The sequence below is a fragment of the Abramis brama genome, assembly GCF_963993115.1.
Source record: "Abramis brama genome assembly, chromosome: 18".
In the NCBI taxonomy this organism is placed as follows: Eukaryota; Metazoa; Chordata; class Actinopteri; order Cypriniformes; family Leuciscidae; genus Abramis; species Abramis brama.
The window spans coordinates 28,372,467-28,399,039 of record NC_139980.1 but is presented as its reverse complement, the minus strand read 5'-3'; the positions used below and the strand labels follow the sequence as shown (position 1 = coordinate 28,399,039).

The 26,573-nt window shown below is 41.5% G+C and overlaps 1 long non-coding RNA gene across 1 annotated transcript; it reads left to right on the top strand.

The window, feature by feature from the left end:
- The first annotated feature begins 3,754 nt into the window (after window positions 1-3,754).
- Window positions 3,755-22,602, top strand: LOC311068520. The gene is made up of 2 exons (XR_014603389.1): window positions 3,755-4,462; window positions 22,412-22,602. It is a non-coding gene; the product is annotated as an uncharacterized lncRNA (long non-coding RNA).
- The last annotated feature ends 3,971 nt before the right edge of the window (window positions 22,603-26,573 follow it).

The window sequence follows — 26,573 nt, the reverse complement described above, 5'->3', positions numbered from 1 at the left end:
ATAATGTATGGCGGAAGCACTTGAAGTTGGAAGCACTTTGACTCGGCGCAGTAAAAAGTCACGTTGGTTCTAATGACAGAAGGGGGAGAGGATTTTTCAAGCGTGACTTTTTACTGCGCCGAGTCGAAGTGCGAAAGCTAAGTGCTATCAAAGTGGCGCCGCGCGCCAGAGCGATTGAGTGCACGCACTGAGACGAGAGAGATATGCATCAACTCGTCTTAGTTAAGGGAATAACAGTTTAATATGAAAAAAACGGTGCAGTATCCCTTTAAGCTTTGCAAGTCACTATTACTATTACCTTTCTCCACAAAAGCTGGCATGCAATTCTAAGTCAGAAACTGGAAAGGTTCCTATTCCTAAGCATATTGGGCACCGGGTCTCAAGTGCCTAAAAGTTAAAGACAAAATGTTTGCAGGGCCAATTTTTTTAGAAGTAATTGATAATTTACAATGGCTACGTTTACATACAACCAAATAATCCATTAGTAATCTGATTGAATTAGATTTTTCGTTGTTTCATCAGTCCATCTTTCATACTCATCCACAGACGCTTTATTTTGGGCGTTTTTAATGTTTGATAAATATAAGCAGCACGACATAACATTTCATGTGCTCATCGTCTCCTAATCATAACCCGATCAATATTACATCTGCTCTTTAAAATAAAGAAAAGAAGCAATATAGGAGAATTGTATGCGCAAACAGCAGGAAACACTAAATATTCATGCAGTGAGCGCATTTTAAATAATCATAATTTGAAGCTTGTGGCATATTAACACACACATCAACCTGATCACTTTATGTATCGCTCATGTAAACTACGTTCGGATTCAATCAATCAGAATGACTTGTGCATTTCACTCTCTAAATTTAACATGTAAATAATTATATAATTCAAAATGAATGATTTTTGTATGTAATATTTAAACTATTGTAATAATATCTGAAATGTGTATCTTTGTAATCATCACATCACAGGAACATAGACACCCAGTCAACAGAACCAGAGAAAATACACAGTGAGAGCATAAATCCCGACGCTCCTCAGGGTCTGGTACCATGTAACGTGTGCGGCCGATTCTTCTTTCCAGACCGGGTGGAGATACACATGAAAGTGTGTGAGAAAAAGAGGCCTGAGCGCAATGTCTTCAACACTTTCTTTTTCAGAAACATTGGAACAAATAATGAAAGATTTATGAAAACAACCAACATCTGGAGCAAAATGCAGAAAGGAAAGAGAATCACCACATCTGTGACCCTGACCCTGGACTAGAGACCTGCAGTAGACATATAGAATAATAGATAATAGAAAAGGAAGGTGGGATCTTTTACTCCACTCTAGTCAAATGGGGGCGGAGATGTTTGGTCTCACTATTCCTCCAGGGTGTACCTTCGTGAGTGGGCCTATTGATAAGAAAGATGGATGGTCTATTTGGCCATGATTGATAGATAACAGAGAGAGGCTTATTCATGTAGATACATTCTGGGACCATAGACGTTGGAACACCTTTTCCCCACCCCTCTATATATATATACAGTATATATATAAATACAGAATCTGAATTAAAATGTGTTTGATTTAAGCCTACATTTCAAAATTTTGTGTCATAAAATTTCTTGTTTTTAAGCCTTTCGCACGTACGATCACACCGGTGTAATCAGTCTAGGCTGGTCCCTGGAGCGTATGATCAACTGCTAAATTCAAATGTTAATAATTCTCTTAATAATTCAAAAGAAATAATCACAATATAAATTGAAACAAAATAACAACAATAAGGAGAAAATAAATCACAGTCAAATTATCTCAGTGTTCACAGAAATCTCAATGTGATATGAGATTGTACTAGTTCTCAGCTCCAGTTCAATGTTCCTTCACGAGATCCTTCTTCCGCAAACTCAAATTAACTCACGGTTCAGTAGGATAGGAAGAGAAACCATGTACTCGACCCTACCACACAGTTCACAGTGCGATTCTCAGTTCGATCCTTATTTGGGCATGGCTCGCCAGTTCCTGCTTGCACCAACTCTCGAACTTTCGCAGTGAAATCTCACGTGCAGCTTCCCCGATCCTCGTTCCAGAAAGCAGCATCCAAACTCAGCATATAGAAAATGGCAGACAAAACCAAAAGAAAATCCCGAAAGAATATAAAAAAAGAAAGAAATGGAAAGCCTTCGGGTTCGGGGAGGGGGAGAAAAAAAAGAAAAAGAAAAGAAAAACCCAACCTTGAAAAAAAACAAGGCCAAAAGTACAATTAGGCCCTTTTCTCAAAAATACACATATTACCACACTTAATATCAATATATTCAACTATTAACGTTTCAAACTTCACTTTTCATATAATATTAACACATTAACTTCTCATTTATATATAAAAACAGGATTTCAAATGACGCGCTAGGCCTCATCTGCTCAATCTACACGTGCGTCACACTCATCCGTTTGCTCAAACTCAGTTATTCGACAAAACCTATAAATTCACATTTCACAAATCATCAAAAATAACTTCTCCCTTTATAATATCACTTATTTAACACATTTATGAAGAAATCTTCTATATTTTTCCCTTTTTTCAGAAGGTTGACTCTTACATACACTTAGCTAAATATAACACACATATCTGGCATTTGAACACATTTTATCGGATATTTATACATAAGAACCTTAGTAATAACAATAAAACGAAAACTTCACTTACCAAGAGTACTCTAATATCAATTAGAAAAAGTTAGCGGCAGCTCTTTCAGCTTTAGGCCCGTACTTCAATGCACGTACAAAAAGCTAGTTTCACTTTTACTCAAAATCAATCATCACAGTATCAAGTTCTGTTTCTATTTCTCAAAATCTTTATGTTCTATATCTCTAAATCTCTCTAAACAAACTACTAGCTCGCTCAGTCTAATTCTTTCTCTTCTCAGATCGCGCTCACTGCTTCTTTTTCGGTGCTTCTCTCGGAAAATGATAATTGCATCATCTCTCGACTCCGATGACTCCACCCACTAAGGCGGCCAACTCTGATTCGTTTATTAGGACCAATCATCGTCTCATTAAATCAAATCACTCTTCTCTAATTTATGTATTCTTATTTTCTCTTTTCTTTACAGATATTTAATAAAATAACTGTTCATTCACATAAGTGTCAGTCTCTTTCTTTTCTATTTCAAAAATAAAAACATCTTTAGTAACCTGGGTTACACCAAACTCCATCACGTGACAGAATAGATGGAAAAAAACCTTGGGAGTAACCAAGGTTTTTTTTCCTTTCTTTTTTTCCACTATAATATTACACAATGTATCGCATTATAAATGTGTATCAAATGTTTTAAAAATGTAAATATAAAATGAAGACAACTTGGGAATGTGTCATCACAGTCTGAAAAGGGTCATCGTTTCCTATGTGATGTTGATGTTGTTGAACTGGTTATTTTTCATAATTTCTTGTTTGCATGATTGTTTAACTGTTTAAATGCTGCTGAAAAGCATACAGTTTGACAGATTCAATATGCAATTGGGGCATGTTGTCACAAAAGGTAGACGTGTGTCAAAAAAGTACTTAAAATAAACCTTTTGAAATATTAAAACAACAACAAAAAATTTAATAAAGGTCCTTGAAATATAATTTCATACATTTTACTTGATCCTCGGTAGGCTAAACCAAGAGTTTACATGTGCCTAAAGCAAACCTATTTTCAAACACGATCTCTGAAACAAAAATAGAATAGCCTAACGTTTTATTTTTAGCTCCAGTCCACCTACCCGGACGTTTTCAAAATCCCTTTTCCCCCAACGACGTTTGCATTACATCACATCTAAAAGTGAAAAGAGCAGAGTGGAGGAGAGACAGGAGGCGGAGATCAAAGAGAACCGTGACCAACGGAACTGACGTCACGGCCATAATGTAAACTTTTGAGATGATCCATGGTAACAGACTCAGTGCAGCAACCTCTCGCACAGACACACGCACAGGAACCGACAGAAATGCCTCGAACCTGGATCGCACCTGCACCGGCTCTTACATCCTACAGACGAGCGGCGTTTGGACTCGTTTCAGACGCGCCGTCGGCCTTTTAAACGCGACGCACCTGCCAGGAATCCAAAACATTTCATGTATTCCTCCTATAGATGGGTTTCCGTTTCTCGAATTACCCATTATCCTCTGCGGCGCGCCGCCATGTTGTGTGTCAAAGCTGTCAGTAAGCCACTGGGAGACATGGCTCATTCACTGTGCTGCATTAATAGAAAGCCAGTTAATATAAAGTATTTTTGACTCTTTTGTGTTGAGATAACGATGACAAATTCCTCCAAACTTGGCAACAATTATTATTAACCAATCAGATGTAGTTTATTTAGAACAGCTGTTACACACGTATGATGATTCAGCTATCGGACCTATTTTTTTACAGTCTATGTATCGGACACGAGCAGCAGCAAATTGACCATCGCCAAGGACATTCTTTCTGTGATTGTAAGTATTCATTTAATTAGAATATAATATCTATATAAAATGTACGGTGACGCATTGCTGCCACATACATATTATTTTTTCCCCTCAATTATGTCGTAATAACGAGATCTTATGTCGTTTTAACGACATCTTTTCTCGTAATAACGAGATCTTATGTCGTTAAAACGACATATTTTCTCGTAATAACGAGATCTTATGTCGTTTTAACGACATCTTTTTCTCGTAATAACGAGATCTTATGTCGTTTTAACGACATCTTTTTCTCGTAATAACGAGATCCATATGTAGTTAAAACGACATCTTTTTCTCGTAATAATGAGATGCTATGTCGTTAAAACGACATATTTTTTTTGCCCTTATAAGGACATGTGTAGTCATGTACAAAATATGCTTTATCCACATAAAATTGACAGCCTATCGCGCCTTTATCACACTTTTACGTTCAAAAAGCTTAAGCAAATAGTAGCAGCCCCCAATCATGCAAAATTAATCAATGAGGCCCTTTTTTTAAAATATATTTTATATAGGCCTATAAGTTTTTAAAAAAAAATATATTAGGCTATATAATAAGATTTATTTTGTTAATAGGCTATATCTTCATTACCTAGAGATATAATTAAACAAAAAGTAGTCAAAACACATCTAATAGAACATAGCCTAAGTTGTTTATATTTTTACAACATTGTTTTCTTATTTTGTTTAATTAACGAAATGTCAATCTTCGTCTTTATAACAGAAGATACAATACAATACAAAAATCTTCAAGATGTATAACGGATTGTCACCTTATAAACAGTCCTTTGGAATGGAATAATAAACCCTTATAATAAAGAAAAAGCTTCAGTGATAAAGATCAAATGCTGTACACACAGAAAAGCAGATGAGCCCAGAATATGAACGCAATGCATTTAATTATACGTTAAGCGGTTTCCTTCCATAGAAACCCTTTATTATAAAGAAAATAAAGGTGGCTCTTAACGTGTCTTTCTATGGGAGGATGGGATTGCGGTGCAGCAAATCCTTTAAATGGTATTCAATGCAAAACAAAAATGAAAAATAGTAGGAGCCAATAAAATAAACAAATTATTGTGGCATTAATTAGCCCATAAACAATATTTATTTTAAAGCCTAAACGAATTTGTTTAAAGAAAAACACCAGCGCTGGGCGTTTATCTGTATAGGCTAAGTGTTTCAGCCGCCCTTTTCAAACTGGCGCAAGAAAATGCAATAGAATTTGATTTGTTAAACATGAAGAGGACTTATCAGTCTGGCATGGCCGCTCGCTCTAACGTAACCTAAATGTTCGCTATTATTAAGCGCATATCCGAGTGTTTGTGCGGAGTGTGGAGCGCGCACTGCATGACATGGATGCGCCGGTGCCATCACTCGCATTTTCCTATCAACAGTGGAAACAACTTAAAATACTCCATCATTTCTGGTCATACAGAAAATAATAATACATCAGTCGCAACTACTTTTATTTGTGTAAACTCACAACAACAAGCAAACGTTGTGCTTTTGTAAAATAAAAGAAAACGAACAGGGCGCGCTTTCATGATCTGTGAATTGGGGCGCGTCTCAAAAATGAACTGAAAAACAGTGTATAGACAAGCCTCACAGACATGAGAAATATAACTAACTATATAAAGTTTATTAAAAAAATGTCCACCAACGAAAAAAATCCAATCGAAAGCAAATACGGTACCATCTGATTATGTAATCCTGTCCGTATGAAAGGCGCATCTAGGCTACATTACAGCGGAGATGTATGGAGATACGTTTGCAGGGTGCCTAACCGCACTGATTTAGAAAAGACTAGTTCATTAATAAACAATTAAAATGCTTCGTTATTTTTTTCAGACACATTTATTATATCATTAGCCTACTTTTGCCAGTGCTTTGCTGCAAGTTTTGCATGCGCTTGAGCGCGGAATACAGGCTATAGCCATATATGAACCCAGGATTTAATATAAACGTGTGATTAGTCCTAATTGCTTAAATGAATGACTACTAGTCTAGAAAATCCTTTAGTCTATGGCAACTCTAATCAATAGCCTACATTTAATATTTGACATTATTTAATTAGTAATTAGTATCCAGCTCTTTACATTAAATTAGTTGAGTTAGCATAATTAGTTAATGAACTAATAAAATAATAAAATAAAGTTTAAATTAAGATAATACCGGTAACCATATATTTCTTTATTCCACCACCACACAAAGGACTGTTTATAAGGTGACAATCCGTTACATGTGAAGATTGTATGGCTGTATCTTGAAGATTTTTGTATTGTATTGTATCTTCTGTTATAAAGACGAAGATTGACATTTCGTTAATTAAACAAAATAAGAACACAATGTTGTAAAAAATAAACAACTTAGGCTATGTTCTGTTAGATGTGTTTTGACTACTTTTTGTTTAATTATATCTCTAGGTAATGGAGATATAGCCTATTAACAAAAATAAATCTTAGGCTATATATAATATTATATATAAAAAAACTTATAGGCCTATATAAAATATATTTTAAAAAAAGGGCCTCATTGATTAATTTTGCCTGATTGGGGGCTGCTACTATTTGCTTAAGCTTTTTGAACGTAGAAGTGTGATAAAGGCGCGATAGGCTGTCAATTTTATGTGGATAAAGGCATATTTTGTATATGACTACACATGTCCTTATAAGGGCAAAAAAAGATGTCGTTTTAACGACATAGCATCTCGTTATTACGAGAAAAAGATGTCGTTTTAACGACATAAGATCTCGTTATTACGAGAAAAAGATGTCGTTTTAACGACATAAGATCTCGTTATTACGAGAAAAGATGTCGTTAAAACGACATAAGATCTCGTTATTACGAGAAAAGATGTCGTTTTAACGACATAAGATCTCGTTATTACGACATAACTGAGTGGAAAAAATAGTATGTATGTGGCAGCAATGCGTCACCGTAAAAATGTTTGTTTACGCTGTGTTGTTAAACGCCTCGTTATAGTGTCGTTTTAACCCTTGTATGGTGTTCGGGTCTGTAGGACCCGGTTTCATTTTTTATCAAGAGAAAAATTATACGATTAACTTAATTATTTTTTCAAACTCAGACTCATTGGCCTTGGCTCATTTTATGTGAGGAATGTATATGAAAACACATTTTCAATGACCACACACTGTACTGACATGGGTATTACAACGTAAACATGGTTTATGAGAACGTACTCGGTTACCTAATGTAACCTCGGTTCTCTCTAGAAGAGGGAACGAGTATTGCGTAAGTTGCTTACGCTACGGGAAAGTCTTCTTTCTTCGAGATCTGAAGCCAAAAATTATCCTTAATTTTGTATTCATTGTCAACGCAGTGCGGCAGCCGGCAGACCAAGGCAGGCTGTATAAGCGTGCTCATTGGCTGCTCGGCGGCAACTGCTTAAGCCTATCAGTGAGCCTCGTGAAACGTGGCCTCCAATGAGGGCGCTTCGCGCCCTCCACACCCTTCTAACCGTCAAGATGGGTGTGGCCAGAGTGTATATAACGAAGGCTCATAGGCTGAATATCTGGTTTTCGTAGTCTGAAGCGCAAAAGCTCGTGGCGCGACACGGCAGGTTACGCAATACTCGTTCCCTCTTCTAGAGAGAACCGAGGTTACATTAGGTAACCGAGTACGTTCTCTTACGAGAGGTTCTCTCGTATTGCGTAAGTTGCTTACGCTACGGGAACCCATTGTCAACGCCGTGCGCGCCGAGCATCCAGCACTTGAAACCCAGGGAGACCGGGGAAAACATTCTGCTGGAACAGGTGGCCGGTCGGAGAGACGGGCCAGCACAGTACAAAGCACTTCACTCAGTGTATAAAATAGAGCGGCGCCGCCGGTCTATAAGTATATATCAGTGCAAAACAGTGGGGCCGGCAGCGCGAGCCCACACAGTACATAAGCACACATTAGGGGAAGAAAAGAGCGACATCATCGGTCTTTTACGAAGAGAATAACCCCCCGCGCAGCAGAGTGGAAGACGGGCGGCCAGCAGCGCGGGCCAGCACCGGTAAACAGCGCGTAACGGGGAATGATAAACAGAGCGGACCAGCCGGTCTGAGTATAAAACACTTCACCCTAAGTAACATGCCAGAAATATCGTCAGCATGCGAACGTAGTCTGCACATGAGCGACTGGGCAGAGCATACATGTCACTTATACTGACAGCAATTTAGCCTGTAAGGCGGGAACTTCCAGGTTATAAAACCTCACGAATGTCGATGGGGAGGCCCAGCCCGCCGCCATACAAATATCGTGGATAGAAATTCCACTGGACCATGCCCACGAAGAGGCCATGCTTCTAGTAGAGTGGGCTCTGATACCCAGAGGGCACTGCAGGTGTTTGGAGGCATAAGCTGCTGCAATCGCGTCCACTATCCACCTGGACAGGCTCTGTTTCGAGGCGGCGAGACCCTTGGTGCGCCCGCCGAAGGAAACAAAGAGCTGCTCGGAACGCCTGAAAGCGGCGGAGCGCGTGATGTAAACTCTCAGCGCCCTGACAGGGCATAGGAGGTTATCACTGTCCCCATTATCGGATGCTGGCAGAGCCGAAAGGGAAATAATTTGTGCCCTAAAAGGGGTTCCAATCGCTTTGGGGATGTAACCATGTCTCGGTCTGGGAATGACTTTCGAGTCGTTCGGTCCGAACTCAAGACATGCAGGGCTAACAGATAGCGCGTGCAAATCCCCCACGCGTTTTACTGAAGACAGAGCTATCAGAAAAACGGTTTTGAGCGAAAGGTACTTTAAATCCACAGATTCAAACGGTTCAAAGGGAAAAGCCTTCAGGGCCTCCAGGACCAAGGACAGATCCCAAATAGGAACCGAGGGGGGCCGCGGGGGATTCATCCGTCTGGCTCCTCTGAGGAAGCGGATAATAAGCTCGTTCCTTCCTAATGTCTGGCCGCGCGTCGTCTCAGCGAACGCTGCAATAAGCACATACACTTTGAGCGTGGAAGGGGACCTGCCCTTGTCCAACAGCTCTTGTAGGAAGGAGAGCACCCGTGGGACCCCACATGCACGTGGATCTAAGCTCTTAGTAGCGCACCATTTAGAAAACACCGACCACTTAGACGTGTAGAGCCGTCTCGTGGAGGGGGCTCTAGACTGCGTGATCGTGTTCACGACCCCTTCTGGCAGGTCAACGGGTATCCGTTGATTACCCATGCATGCAGAGACCATCGTTCTGGATGGGGATGCCAGATCGATCCACCGGCTTGAGAGAGGAGATCCTTTCTCACGGGGATCGGCCAAGGGGATGAGTGCGACAGCCTCACCAGCTCTGGGTACCAGGTTTGGTTCTCCCCACGCGGGGCTATAAGAAGCACTGGGTGGTGCGTTTCCCTGATCCTCGCAATGACCTGTGGTAACAGGGAGACCGGGGGAAAAGCGTACAGCGGGAGGCTGGGCCATGTCTGGGACAGCGCATCCTTGCTTTTCGAGAAAAATTTCGGGCAGTGAGCGTTGTCTCTTGACGCAAAGAGATCGACCTCCGCTCTGCCGAATAGGCGCCAGAGAAACTGGACTGATCGGGGGAAAAGCGTACAGCGGGAGGCTGGGCCATGTCTGGGACAGCGCATCCTCGCTTTTCGAGAAAAATTTCGGGCAGTGAGCGTTGTCTCTTGACGCAAAGAGATCGACCTCCGCTCTGCCGAATAGGCGCCAGAGAAACTGGACTGTCTGGGGGTGCAGGGACCATTCTCCCGGGGGAATGATGTCTCTGGACAGTCTGTCTGGACCGACATTCAGGTGGCCCGGCACGTACGCGGCTCTCAGCGAGCGCAACGAGCGGTGAGCCCACACGAGAAGGCGTTCTGTCAGCTTGCACAGGTTTCTGGATCTGACGCCGCCCTGTCGGTTCACATAGGATACCACTGACATGTTGTCCGAGCGGACTAGCACATGGTGATCCTGTATAAATGGGAGGAAGCGCTTGAGCGCGTTCTCGACCGCTATCATCTCCAGTTTATGTGGAGGCATTTCTCCTGGTCTGACCACAGGCCAAAGACCGGTTTGCCCTCGAAAAGAGCGCCCCAACCTGAGGTGGAAGCGTCCGTCGAGATAACTTTGCGGTGCGAGATGGCTCCCATTGTCACTCCCCGCTGGTACCAGTCGGCCGCTAACCAGGGCTTCAGTGCTGAAATGCAGCTCTGAGTCACTCTGATTCGAATGCCGCCGGAAGCCCAGGCTCTGTGAGGCACTCGGGCATTCAGCCAGCGTTGTAGCGGGCGCATACGTAACAGACCCAGCTGAAGCACTGCTGCAGCTGAAGCCATACAACCCAGCATCCTCTGAAATGTCTTGAGAGGTGCGGTGCTGCCCGGCTGGAAAGACGCGGCTAGGCGTCGAATGCAGCGCGCGCGCTGTGTCGACAGGCGGGCCGTCATTGCCACAGTGTCCAGATCCAAACCCAGAAAAAGAGGTTGATTGACTGGGCACTAATGAGCTCTTGGTCCAGTTGACCGTGAGCCCCAGGCTGTCCAGGTGGCTTAGAAGCACTGTTCTGTGGGCGATGAGTTCGGCCTCTGACTGTGCTAGAATTAGCCAATCGTCCAAGTAGTTCAGAATTCGCATTCCCCGACCCCTCAGGGGAGCGAGAGCCGTGTCCATGCACTTCGTAAATGTACGGGGTGCCAGCGACAGGCCGAAAGGCAGGACGGTGTACTGATATACCTGACCGTCGAAGGCGAATCTCAAGAATGGCCTGTGACGGGGTATTATCTGGATCTGAAAGTACGCGTCTTTTAGATCGAGAGATATAAACCAGTCCCTCGGGCGAATTTGCGCGAGAATTTGCCTGGTTGTGAGCATTTTGAACGGTCTTCTCATAAGAGTTTTGTTCAAACGTCTCAGATCCAAAATTGGTCTGAGAGCTCCGTCCTTCTTGGGAACGAGGAAATAACGGCTGTAAAAGCCCGACTCGCTCATAGAAGGGGAAAACCGGTTCTATAGCCCCTTTGCACAGAAGTGTAGCTATTTCTGCTCGAAGTAGATGTGCTACTTCCCCATTCACTCTGGTCTCGGTACGCGCTTGAAAGCGCGGAGGGCGGCGAGCGAACTGCAGAGTATAGCCCTGTTTTACTGTGCTTAGCACCCATTCTGACGCGCCTGGAATAGCTTCCCACGCTTTCGCGTGTGCAGCCAGGGGCAGAATGGCCTCCGAGCTCTGATTGCCGCGCATCGCGGGCTCGAGAGCTCGAAACGGAGGCGCGGGCGCAGCGCGCGCGCTCTTGGTGCTTAGATACGGCGGCTCGCATGCAGCGATAGCTGGCCGTTTTACACACAGTATCCCAGTGGCTTTGGACGGGGAACATACAGTGTGAGGCGCGACGCGCGAGGGCGGCGTCAGGGCGAAATGTTTGTTAGTATGTGTGAGCGCTCGAGGGCGGGCACAGGACTTACATTTAAAACGCACAGGACTTACATTTAAAACGCACAGGACTTACATTTAAAACATGACCGGTCGTGAGAGGCCGTGTGACAGAGCGGGCAGTGAGTAGGTGTGGGCACGGGGAGGTGGACACGTGACCTACTTTTAACACTCGAGCGGCTTCTGCCTGCTTTATGAGGGTGGGCTCTGTGAGAGACACGGGATTTATAGTGCTTGTGTGCAGGGGTGAACACGGAAACGTGGGCACATTCACTGCATTTGAAACACATACGGCGTGAGCCGTGCAACCAGACATTATGCTCATTTGAGATTTCTCTGGGTCGCCGTGAGAACGGTGGTTGCGCGCAGGCGAGCGGGTAGATATACCGGCTCGTTGGCTGCGAGGTAAACATCTGCAGTAGCCATGGCAATGGGGACTGACAGAGCGTGAAGCTTTGACGGTGGTCCAACCGCAGCGGGACTTAACCGTCTTTTCTTCCCTCGTGTAAGAGGCTCAATAATAATCGAGCACCATGAGTAGGAGGGGTGCGAGAGGCGGGTTCGCTTTCTGTATGTAAGAAAAGCTGGCCGCGAGCTCGGAGAAGCGAACAGCATAAATTTGATCTGTTGCGAGAGCCGGGATCGAACACGGGTCTCTGGTACGAAAGCCTATAATTCCGCCACTGTACCACAGGGGAGAACACAATAGCTTTCGGTTAGCGCGAGCATATAAGTGAGCGACCTCAAGTTTGTTTGCAGGCGTGCGTGTAATAAAAACAGGCTCGTTTACTGCAATAGTAATATTTCCAGCCGCCTGAACTTAAGAGCGGACTGAGAAATGTGTGAGAATTGGCGGTTTGTCCGGCCACAGCGGGACGAAAACACTCTCTCTCCTCTTTTCGCCGGTGAGTGAGGCGCGCGCGCTGAACGTTGCTCGTGACCGTCCGCTCTGTCATCCCTTGTGAACGGCGCAATCTGCGCGGCCCAACAAGGGGGAGAGCGGGTTCGCTTTCTGTAAATAAGAAAAGCTTGCCGCGAGCTTGGAGAAGCGAACAGCATACATTTTTATCTGCCGCGAGAGCCGGGATCAAACCCGGATCCCTGACGCAAAAGCCTAAGATTCTGCCACTGAGCCACAGGGGAGAATACATTAGCTTTCGGTTAGAGCGAGCATATAAGAGCGTCATGTCTTGCGACGGCGTTTGCTTGCAGGCGTGCGTGTATTTATAACAGGCTCGTATACTGCAATATGAACAATTCCAGTCGCCTGAACTCAAGAGGGGACTGAGAAATGTGTGAGGAATGGAGGTAGGTCCGGCCAGGGCGGGACGAAAACACTCTGTTCTCCTTTCGCCGGTGAGTGACGTGCGAGGACGGAGTAGCTTTCTTGTAACGTAAAGAGAGCTCCAGGACCGTCCGCTTCTGCCATCCCTTGTGAGCGGCGCAGTAGCGCGGCTCGAACAAAGGGAAAGGAAGCTCGCTCCGAGACCGTCCACTTCTGCCATCCCTTGTGAGCGGCGCAGTAGCGCGGCTCGAACAAAGGGAAAGGAAGCTCGCTCCGAGACCGTCCACTTCTGCCATCCCTTGTGAGCGGCGCAGTAGCGCGGCTCGAACAGAGGGAGTGTATCTATCTCATTCGCCTCATCCCCTGACGCGGCGGCGGCGCGGGCGAGAGCCGGCGGTTGAACGGCCGGGAGGGGGGGCGGAGAGAGCGAGCGAGAGAGAAGCTCGAGGGAGAAGTTCCGGCGAGCTCCTCAGTCACATCAGTGTCCGGTGGTCTCTGCGAGCGGCGCTTCTTCTTGCGCGGCCCGGCAGGGACAGGCGGAACGACAGCTTGGTCGAAAACTTCAAGTCGAGCCCGCAGGGTCGACATTGAAAGTTCTTCGCACTCGGGGCAGCCGCCCGTAGAGAGTGCGGTGGCGGCGTGCTCGAGGAAAAAACGAGGCATTTTTAGAAAAACGCCTCGTGCTCTTTTAGAATGAGAGAAAGTATGTGTCGCAGTAGGCGAACACACACAGCAGTAAAAGGATATGTCGCCGGATAGCGTAGCAGGCACGGATGGCTGAAGGCGGCGAAGGTGGCCGGCTTCTTCAGGCGCTGTCCTAGGCTTGCTGGTCGCTGGATCTTCAACGGCTCTCAAGATCCAGCGATGCGAAGAGCTTCGCTGAAGACAAGAAAATCAGATATTCAGCCTATGAGCCTTCGTTATATACACTCTGGCCACACCCATCTTGACGGTTAGAAGGGTGTGGAGGGCGCGAAGCGCCCTCATTGGAGGCCACGTTTCACGAGGCTCACTGATAGGCTTAAGCAGTTGCCGCCGAGCAGCCAATGAGCACGCTTATACAGCCTGCCTTGGTCTGCCGGCTGCCGCACTGCGTTGACAATGAATACAAAATTAAGGATAATTTTTGGCTTCAGATCTCGAAGAAAGAAGACTTTCCCGTAGCGTAAGCAACTTACGCAATACGAGAGAACCTCTCGTAAGAGAACATGTGTCCTTGCTAAACCAAACGGCTTGAAAAACATACTAAATGGTGTTTTTTGAAATTCAAAAAAAAAAATGCCAAAAGTATTCTGTGATTGGTAGGTTTAGGGGTAGGGTTAGTGTAGGGGGATAGATTATACAGTTTGTACTTTAGAAAAACCATTACGCCTATGGAGTGTCCCCATAAACCACATATCTGAGTGAGTGAGGTGTGTGTGTGTGTGCGCTTGTGTGAGAGATTGTGTGTAAGTGTGAGTGTGAGTGCAAGAGTGAGTTTTGTGTTTCTTAAAGGGTCAGTAAGAAGCCAATATTTTAACCGGAGAGCTAAGAGCTCAAGTTAGAACTGCATGTAATAGAAACAAAATTATAAGTATAACTATCAAACATAGGCTATCAAACAGAGCAGTTACAATGTACATAAACATGTCATACAGATTTACTTCTGCAGGAGTAGCCAACACACACCACTCCACACATGTGTTCATACATGCACACATGTGCCCTAGTCATCTTCAAGTGACTTATTGTCACAGTTTACACACTGACAGAGGTTTGTACATGGCAGCTCATGCAGTTTACATGTGCATCTACCCTTAACACAATTTTTTTTTTACACGAGCAGTGCACAAGTTCCAGTATGGCCTCTGGAGCTGGAAGTGTAGAGATCATGGGCGTAAGACCTCAGAGCCTGTGTTTTTACTGGAGTTGCCTCACCATCCTCTGCCTCTACTACTAAAAAAAGTGCAAAACAATAGATGGAAAAATGGTTTGCAACTTTCAGCAGGGGAAAACTTGTGCTCCATAATTATATTGGTTCCACCTGTTCCCTTAAAGGGATACTCCACTTTAAAATCATATACTCACCCTCATGTTGTTTCAAACCTGTATGAATTTCTTTCTTCTGCTGAACAGAAGGGAAGATATTTAGAAGAATGTCAGTAACCAGACAGTTTTCGGTACCATTGACTTCCATAGTAGGAAAAAAATATACTATGGAAGTCAATAGAGACAGAGCGCAACGCGTCATAATCTGAAGACCACGCCCACCGGGGGGGAAAACAGTCCAACGGTCTCCATTGACATTGCAAGAGGCTGCCTCCTTGTCATTTCTTGCTTCTAACAAAAGACAGAATAATGCCTAAAAGCTGCTATGTGACAAGGTGTACAGCAAACAAGCTAAAAAACCCAGAAATAAGTTTTCATAAGTTGTCGACCCCAAAAAACGAGCGTTTGAGGACATAAAAGTGGATACAGGCTGTAACGAATGGGTAAATTGTGGGATCCTGACACTCAGTATGCACTAAAAATACACCACGTGTGCAGTAAGTTAAACATTTGGTCACTGGTGAGTCAAATATCCAAATGTCAGTTTTATATATTATATTTCTGTAAGATAAACTATCCTGTGTTGCCGATTATGGTCTCCTCCAGCGGGCGTACGTTAGTTCTCAGAGTAATGAGACACTCATTTTTTGACTCGTTTTTTGGGGGTCGAGAGCTAATAAAAACGTATTTCTGTTTTTTTTTTAGCTTGTTTGCTGTACACCTTGTCACACAGCAGCTTTAAGGCATTTTTCTTCTTTTGTTAGAAGCAAGAAATGACAAGGAGGCAGCCTCTCGCAATGCAAAGTCAATGGAGACGTTTTGATTGTTTTCCCCCCGGGTGTGGGCGTGGCCTAAATACGCTCTGTCTCTATGGTACCAAAAACTGTCTGGTTACTGACATTCTTCTAAATATCTTCCTTTCTGTTCAGCAGAAGAAAGAAATTCATACAGGTTTGAAACAACATGAGGGTGAGTAAGTGATGACAGCATTTTCATTTTAAAGTGGAGTATCCCTTTAACATGGGTAATAGACCAGTTTCACAGCGTTCAGGTGTGTTGATGTTAATGATGCCATAATTGGAAGGGTACATTTTTGCAGGGTGTTTTTATTATATATCTGTTAATACACTGTATATTATCTATATTATTTGTTCTTATACCGTTACTGCTACTACACTGCACATATCTGTATATGTTGTTCATACTGCATATCCATATCTATTCTGCTCTTTTAAGGCTACTGATAATACATTGCACATTTATATTTAATTTATATTACTGCAAACCATACTATCTTAACTGTATACTACTGTCTACACTGCACTGTATGTCTTATACTGCACCGCCTGTCTATACAATATAATGCCAACCTTCCTTTGCAGTTTCTTCAACTTATACTGCCTTCTCTCCTCTCCCTTGTGCTTGTTTTATCTTAGTGATATATGTGAAATGGCTGTTGCACTCCCTGTGGTAGCCAGTGTTAGCTGGTTTGACTAACTGGTTTGTACGTTCCTGGCTTTGTAACTTGTATGCCTGTACTGCCTCTTCTGCTATAATACTTTCTCTGCACTCAAGGTCTTTACATAGAAACACGGATTTAATGAATTTGTCCCACTTGTGTCTGTGAATGGAATGGTGGGTCCACTTCCCTCAAATATATGCATACAGAACTTAGTTTTGCCATTTCTAACCAGTAAATGTGCGGGGGAAAAAAGCAATGTCTGGCTCGTTTTTATGACGTTGTGTTTCCAAGCAATACAGATCAAATGTGTGAAATCAGAACGGTGTATTTATTAAAAAATACAACTAAATGACAGGACGTCGTATGACAAAAGACGGTTACTTAAAATAAAAACAGTAAGAATGGATAACGTTACCTCTACATTCACATTTTGTGTCAAACTGAATATGTAGCATAAATGGGTAAAATGAGTTAAAGGTACACTATGTAACGTTTTGGCCCTCTAGCAGTTAAAAAACAAAACTGTATGCATTTTGCATAAGAACATTGTTTTGGTTGTGCTTTGACTCTGCCTGACTGTGTCTATGAATATGGTTATCTTACTGCTCATAAAACATTCACTAGTACAGGGTCCCCGCGGATCATTAAAAGGTCTTAAATTAGATTTTTTAAATTTAAGGCCATAAAAAGTCTTAAATTATTATTATTTTTTTTTAAATGTCTTATTTTTACTTACGAAAGGTCTTAAATTTTAGATGACACTTTGACTTAGGCTTATCCAAATGCTTTCGAAATTAAAACTATCTAATTAGCGTAGGCCTACGTATTTTTTTATTTTATTCTATCTTTGTGGATTTGCTTGTTCACGTGACAATTCACGGCACTTAAAGGGATAGTTCGCCCAAAAATGATATTTAACCCATGATTTACTCACCCTCAAGCCGTTCGAGGTGCATGTGTCAATCTTTTTTCAGACGAACACATTTTCAGTTATTTTAGAAAATGTCTTCGATCTTTCAGTGGTTATAATGTGAAGCTATGGGGTCCACATCGTTCAAGTCCCAAAATGTGCATGCATCCTTCTCAAAAGTAATCCATCCGGCTCCAGGGGGATAAACGAAGGCCTTCTGAGGGTAATCCGTGCGGTTTTGTCGTAAAAATATACATATTTAAAACTTTATAACTATCCCTTTAATGTCTCTCCTCGCGTGCAGGAGACAGACGCAGGCTAATATGCTGCCGTAAGTTTTTTGGTTGCTTTTATAAACAGACAACCATTTATTTAACAGTGCCTTTTATAAAAGCGACTATAATATAACTAAAAATTATTAAAATTATTAAATTAACTAAAACCATTATATGTAGAATATTTTTGTACTTTTATTTGTTCCCATGTTCTAGTGTGGTGACTCTGACATTACAATGAACAAAGTAATTATGCAATTTATTAAAATACAAAAATATAGGCTAATAAGCTAATACATTTTGTTACAGTCTATGGAAGAACCTAATTAGCCAGATCATGATTAGCACGATGATATCATCTTGGATGTGTAATTTGATCTCGGATGTTTTAAGCAACGTACGAACTAAGAACGGGCCTCAGAAGAAAGTTACCGATAGGCTATTATAGTAATGAACAAAGTAGCCTATGTGAGTGGCAACAATTTTTATTTGCTTAGTTGTAGCGGTTACATATAAAAAACTGGGTTATCCATCACCGCAGATCGTCCGAAAACACGAAATCTCCCCTCGGCCCACCGTCTAATGGTTGTTTAAGAAATGGAAAGCTAAACACTCCATCAATTAGAGTTAGAAGAACTGTGGCCAAACATATAACATGCTAGAAACACAATAATCACTGCAATAATGATCCAATCAATGACTCTTAAGCATTTGCCTATTTAAATCCAAACAGCGACTTTTTTTAATTAATTTTTTTGGCAGGGCAGTGTATTTTACCAGAAGAAATGTGTATTTTACCAGAAGAAGAAAAAGTGATAGGCTATGTACATTTTTGTGAATTGTTGTATATGCAGTTCCGACTATGACCACCAGGGGACACACACTCACCATAATCCAAAGCTTCTGTGGAAAAGCTGTCTAAAGTTTGGGTAGTGCATTTTCTTCCGTCTTTAAAGCAAAATGCAAAGCTAACGTTACACTTACACAACAGGCAGAGGAAGACCTAAACGTTTGCCGTGTCAGTCTCACTCTCTGCTCTGCCAGTAAATGCAAAGGAGGAGCACAAAAAAGTGTCAGAGGCTTCTTTCAGAGGCTTACCATCTGATTAGCCTTTAGCTCCATTTATTCGCTGCTTTGCCGATCAATGGGAGATTGATTGAGCTTTTTGTGCTCTTCGTGTTACAATTATCTGGAATTGGAGCCAGACAGGTTAATACCAGGAAATAAAAGACTTCAGACAGTTCGGGGATTGAAAATGGACCGCTTTTTACCCTAATCTCAACATTACAGCTTCTTACTGGTATTGTTTAGAACTTTTCATTTACTTTGCATAGCCTACATTATCAGATAGTAGACTGCATTCAGTTTACTGAACACCAAGACCAAAAGCTCCATATACACTATTAGAATTATGTTTTATATCAGTAACACTTTACAATAAATGTAGAAATTAAATTGAATTGAGATTAATAAATGCTGTAGCCTATAATAGTCTATTGTTCATTGAGAGTTATCTGTTATCTGTAGTTAACTAATATCAACAAATGAAACCTTAATTGCAATGTGTTCGCTTTACATTGATAAGATCAGTTATATTAATATAATTTGCTATTTACACGCTGACACAGTCTACACATTGTGAAAGAAAATTATATCAGCCTCCTAACCATTTCCCTTCAGGTCTCAGTTCAGTTCTAACCACCACAGTCCCTCAGTAGCAGTAAATCTGAGATGCAGTAGGCCCTACGCTGGTTCTGCCTCACTGGGAATCTGATGGATCACCTCCACCCTGCATATAAGCCATGATCAAGAACGCTAGCCCACACAACTCCCTGGAATACTGATAGGATTACATTCAGATTTCAAAACTTTAGCTTCTGCAAAACTTCTTACACTTTATTCATTTGCAAAAAGCACCAAAACATGGTAGGCCTACTATGGTAAACTTGCATGCATAATAATAATAATACCAAAAAGTTGTTTCAAAACATTTTAGAATACTGTAAGACCCATGTAAAGGGTTGGAATCTGATAATGTCGGTTTCTTTTTGTGTTTTATGTAACAAAATATTGTATTTCTGTTTGTATACAAAATTGTATATACTGCCCGGCAAAATTTGGATTTAAATAGGCAAATGCTTAAGAGTCTCTGACTGGATCATTATTGCAGTGATTATTATGTTTCTATCATGTTATATGTTCGGCAACAGTTCTTCTAACCCTAATTGACGGAGTTTGCAGCTTTTCATTTCTTAAACAACCATGTAGGAAGACACATATTCCAGGATGAAAATGTCAGGATTCATCAGGCTCAAACTGTGAAAGAATGGTTGGGAGGGAGCATGAAGAATCATTTTCTCTCATGAATTGTCACCAGACCTTAAACTCATTGAAAGTCTTTGGGATGTGCTGGAGTAGACTATGTTCATAATCAAAACATCAGTTTGTATGTCCGCTGAGGAAAGTGATATCTTTGTCTTTGTCCTTTAAACACTTAAGGGGATTTCCCATGACAGCGCTTGTCAATGCATTGTCAACTGTAAGTTGCATCTTATTGTTTACAAGTCCCCCTTGTTTCAGTCCCTTTCAATATAAAAGTCTTTGCTACTGACTCACTCATAAAGACAGTCTTTGCTGCCATCTAATGGTGTAATAATGTAGCTAACTTTCACTGAAGTCGAAATCACAATCACTAACCAACCAATACCAATTACTCAATACCAAATGAAATGGTGATACTGTGGTGATACTGGTAGATTATCGCATGGCTGGAAAAGGCTGTCAGCCAATCAGATTCAAGAACCAGAAAGAACTGTTCTATACATATTATATATGCAATTATTAAAGACAAATGTGAGTGAGTCAAAAATGTGAAAAGGATAGATTGATCGAGTGGAGAATGTGTGTGTGTGTTGGCATGGTTAGTGTGAGGATGGGAATCCAAGGCTATTTTGCGAGTGGAGAGATTCTGTATTAATAATGCAATGTTGTGATTGGATGCACTCAAGCCCCATTACTCATCGCTGAGCTGATATAGCTCGCCAGTAGTGTGAAGGTCACTTCACATAATGTGCTGGCTGCTTTTGGTGATAAAATGTGCTGTTTTGTCACCTATGGCCAAACTGCATCTTCTTTTTCTCCTGGGGCCTATACCATGAAACCGGTTTAGGTGGATGATAGATAGCTATGTGTCAGTTTAGTTTGCGCCAACCCTGGTTTTCATGTACCAGGAAATTGGCTTAGCTTTTAGCAGTGTTCATCGTGCAACTTACGATCCACGGCTAACCTTCTCCGGGGCAGGTTATGTTCTCTGTAAGAAATCTCAAACCCAAATTGAACCAATCAGCTGTGAGCAAAGTGACACATCTCTGATGCAATAAAGTCACTCCCTCAGTTACTCTTGCTCCAAATTAATTATGTTGGGTTTTCATGTTTTATGGGCTTTCCATAGACAGTGATTTTTATACTGTACAAACTGTATATTCTATCCCCTAACTCGGTACCTGTCTCTGAAAACTTTCTGCATTTTTGCATTTAAAAAAAAAAAGATTTATAAGCTGTTTTCCACATGGGGACCAAAAAATGTCAACACAAGCTCAAAGATTTCTCGTGTTGCCATCTTTGTGGGGACATTTTGTCATTTACACACGCGCACACACACACACACACACACACACACACAAACAGGCACACACATCTTTGTGGGGACTCTCCATAGACTTAATGGTCTTTATACTGTACAAACTGTATATTCTATCTCCTTACACTAACCCTACCCCTAAACCTACCCATCACAGAAAACTTTCTGCATTTTTACATTTTCAAAAAAATATAATTTAGTATGTTTATTAACCCATTTCCCTCATGGGGACCGCTGGCTGGTCCCCACAATGGAGGTGATCTCAGGTTTTACCATCCTTGTGGGGACATTTGGTTCCCACAATGTAATATAAACCAAAACACACACACACACACACACACCTGATTTTTAAATATCATAACTGGCAATAAAATTGGTAATTTTTGTTTAGAAGGAAGCACTATATTCAGTCACGTAATATATGCAATGACTCCTAGATAGAGTCATGGCATATTAAAACTGCGGCAAATAATTTTCTCACATGCAGGTTCAAATAATGTTGGGAGTGGAAAATGAAATGTATATGAGTGTTTTATGACACTTTTTTTAAAAAATGGATGAAAATGCTTCAGGCCTCCTTTTAAGAGACTCCAATACTAAAATGATTTTATAGACTTGCAGTCCTACAATATGTTCAGCTCTGGAAGATAAAGTAGAATAATTTAGAATTACTTACACAGTAGCGTTTTATAATCTTCAGATATGTATTGTAGATCAAGGCTCATTTTTTGACATATGCATATACGCATTTGAATTATACAATAGAAACATGTATATGTAAACAACTGTATATATTACAATGGTGACATTAGTCACCATGAAATCAAAATGGGCAATTCTTTTTTTATGCAGTTGCAGTATTTATTATAAGTTACTTATCCCTGCACATCATTACTATTATTTTTAATTCATCTGTCTTTGTAATTTTTAATCAAAATAACTTCCCCTCCCTCTTGCAGCATTGGTTTCAGACATCTCTTCTCTGATGATGTGTTTACTGGCACGAGGGCGGGACAACCTGTCACTCATATGACATCATAGCAGTAGCAAACCCCAACCATCCAATCAATTCCTGATGGACAAAATCAAGTCCCGCCCTACATTTTTTCTTGTTCCATCACAATAGGAAATAAAAGACTATCACAACTCCCGTTTAATGCCTAACTTTAAAGTGTCTCTATTCCTGTATTAAAGTATGCATGGTTCTCTACAACACAATCAGCTGGGAATATATTTATTTTCCTTACCTGCACACCTACAATACTTCACTGAATACATCACAGCCTCTGAAAGTATGATGATAACTTATGTGTATTTAGACATAGTCCCCTTTGAGATTGCAGCTGTGCAGAGCAGTGTCTCTCTCCCATCCGCTCCATTCAGCTGCTTTGAATCTTATCATTAGAAACCATTAGAGAGGAAAATCTGTGTCACCTGACCATTTCAGCAGTTCAGTCCCTCTGGCTTCTCCAGAACTGATATGCATCACTATACTTTTCTCCACTCATACAGAATATCCTCATCTCTTCAGTCCACTGCAGGATTTCATGATTTATTACTCTCACAGCTTCAATGCTAATTCCCTGGTGCTTGGCCACTGAAGCTCTTCATATTCTTCTTCCATACACATCCCTTGTAGCAGCTCTGGTCCTCTGTGTTTTATGATGATAAGCCAGACTTTGACTGCAGGAATAAAAGAGAAATTTTGAATGAATCTGATGAAAGAAATACTTTATCTAAACTACAGTGCATTACTACATATAAATCTACAGGATATAAATGTCTGAGACCACATCGAAAATCTGGGATGCAAAATCGAATTTGAATCTTAAAAATTTGACACAATTTAAAGCTGCAGTCCGTAGCATTTTTGGGTTAAAAATTATCCAAAATAATTTTTTGAGCAAGTACATAACCAGCCAGTGTTCAAAACTATCTGCTTGCCTTAGCTCGATTCTAAACGGTAAGCTTGTAATAATGTTTTTAATTCCAGTGGTACTGGTGGATTTCCGCGGGAAATTCGAGCATGTCTTTGCGTCATTACGTCACATCTGTACACATAAGGTGTCTCGGCTCGTAGGGAGGATGTTGGTGGTGGAGTGACAACTGGAGATTCGCCCGTTGTAAAAACACGAAAGACTTCGGACTTGGGAGAAAAAAAAGAGACTGCAACCGGGCCCATGCGAAAACAAGGATAAATATCAGAAGGGCATTAAATGTAGTCATGCAATGCTGATGTTGTTAACATTAACAATTTGAGAACAAAGTATAATTTGCACGGTTTGACGTGATATGATAAGCGATCGTTAGATTTAATCGGCGCTCTAAAATGCACTAAAATGAACCGATTTAATGACCCCTTAGTTGGTCAGAACAAAAGTGGATGTTACTTGCTTGTTCGGACGACATTTTCTGTTGAAAATTCTTATGTTGGTCATACTTCCAAAAAGTAGAATCTGTGATTGCGAATGACAGTATCCACACCACCAGCGCGGTGATTGACAGCCGCACATTCTCCTCAAAACATTGGATTCATCCGCGCTGTGCCATGCCGAGGCACAACGCACGTAAAGTTGATAATTCCGCAAATAACTGCAATTGCAGATTTCGAACAGAGATGGCGACAAAGAGGAAAAACTGCTGACTGCAGCTTTAAGCAAAGAACATGAAATAAAATTAAGAAATGAGTACGATTCTGCAGTATTACATGGTCTCTATGCTACATTCACACTGTCAGTTTTTGGGATTGACAACCGCATTTATTCGAAGGTGTGAGTCTCGAAATGTCCTGTTTACACAGCAACTTAAAGTACTGTCTCAAATACTGTCTGTATAGACATGCAACAGGAGTCAAGCCTGTATTCTTTTATTTTTTTTAAAGGGCTCTTAACAAAAGTTCATCCGTCAAATCTTCATTAAAGGAACACGCCGACTTTTTGGGACATGAGCTTATTCGCCGTATCCCCCAGAGTTAGATAAGTCCATACATACCCTTTTCATCTCCGTGCGTGCCGTAACTCTGTCTGACGCACCCACCGCTAGCCTAGCTTAGCACAAAGACTGAAGGTAAACGGCTCCAGCTAGCATACTCCTCCCAGTGACAAAATAACGCCAACATTTTCCTATTTACATGTTGTGATTTGTATAGTCACAGCGTGTACAAATAACAAGGTCACATGAGACACAGCCATCTTCTAACCGTATACATACTGGGAACTATATTCTCAGAAGGCGAATCACTACTACTTCTGCGGAGCTCTCTCGCACTGTGTGATGTGACAGACAACTAGTTCTGTTCACACAGCACAAGTTTTTCAAGAATGCGGTTGTAAGACCTGAAAACGGGTGTGAGTTCGGTTATAAAATGTGGTTGTCACTCCTGTAAATAACCAAATTGCGTGTGAACGTAACCGTATTAAGGATTAAATCCAGGACTGACAACCGTATTCTATTGCTGTGTGAATGTGGCCTTAAAACAAGTTAAAGTGTGATGTTCTTGCTTCCAGTGAAGCTGAAGATTCTCTTTAGGACATTCTCAGATCATGCTGGAGAATATGATCATCATTTGTTTATGAAGCTGAAGTGCTGTTGTTATTAAGTAAAAGCGGGGCAAAATAAATACTAAAACATTTTGAAATTCATGTCAAATTGCTGATAATATAATCAGAAATGATGTTTTATTAACAAAGTTCAGGAGGAACATGTTCCAATGATCTATCCAATCAGCAACAATATGCAGCCTTGGTGAATATAATTCTTTCAAAAACATTTAAAAAGCCACAAATTTGTAATGGTATCTTATTTTCATTTCTGGGTGAATTTCTCTCAGGTCCAAAATCAACCATATTTGAATGCATAATGTCTATCAAAGCTATAACAATACAATCTTTACACAAACAATTACTTCAACAGAAAGACATTTTAGTTGCTCAAGGGAAGAGAGAGTAAGGTTGAATGGGCCTCATTTACGAAACATCGCATTCAATTAGTGTAAAAATGGTTTTGTGAAAGATTTAGACTGAAATCCATTCTGCTCGTGCTTCATGAAGGAGGCCAAATTAACATAAAAAGTCCCACAAAACTTAATGGCCCACATGCAGGGTTTTCAACCAAGGATCTGTGGAGGTACATAAAACAGAATTGTCTTAAACTTTCATGAAATTTGTATCTATTTGATTGAGCATTATCTAATGTACCAATAAGCATTATTTAATGCAATGATTTTAGTTTCTGTTTTTAATGAACATTATAACATGCTACAGTGAAAATCTAGATTTTTTAATAAAGGTTGAAAACCCCAGTGTCATAATTCAGAAGCGGAAGCAGTAATGCAAGTATTCTCTTTTATTATGGGTCAGAAGACACAGAATAAACACACGGGTGGGCTGGTGGCGCAGGGACTTGATGGTCAGCGTGGTGGTGAAGACAGGTGACGGTGCATCCAGTGAAGTGAACATCCAACACGACGAACACCACGAAAACACCGAACAGGACACGAACAGGAACTGGAATGGCTGACGACGACAAAACACTGAGGACACCAAAACCAACGATCTGACAGGGAAAGGAGAGTGCGATGAGTCTTTATAGCAGAAACAATTGACAGCAGCTGGTGAGGGGAATGAGATCAGGTGGAGTGCTGATCAGCTGAACGAGCAGCCACGCCCACTCACACACACCCACACACACAGAACAACAAATACACGAGACACGAAGAAACCAGTGAATTCATGAACCGTGACACCCAGCTCACATCATTGCATCTGAGAATGTCAGTCAGTACTAAAATGCATCAGAAATCATCATCATCTCCACACTGATTTTCTATCATCTTTTCTCATTTTATGCTGCCATGCAGATGTGACAGTGCAAAAGCTACAGTTTTCAAAGCATCTCTATAGATTTCAGAGTTCTGTTCATTTATTCATCAGCACTGCTGGGACTCACTTCACAGAAGCAAATCACTGCTGGAGGAGGACATGTGAAGACTCTTTTTCAAAGTGTACCGATCGGGTGCACCAATGGTCCTATCTCAGATGCTTTTTAAAAGAGATTCTAAACTTTCTTATTATTTTACTTTATTTTTTCGCACAATTTCAGGATCATTTGTAAATTATAGAT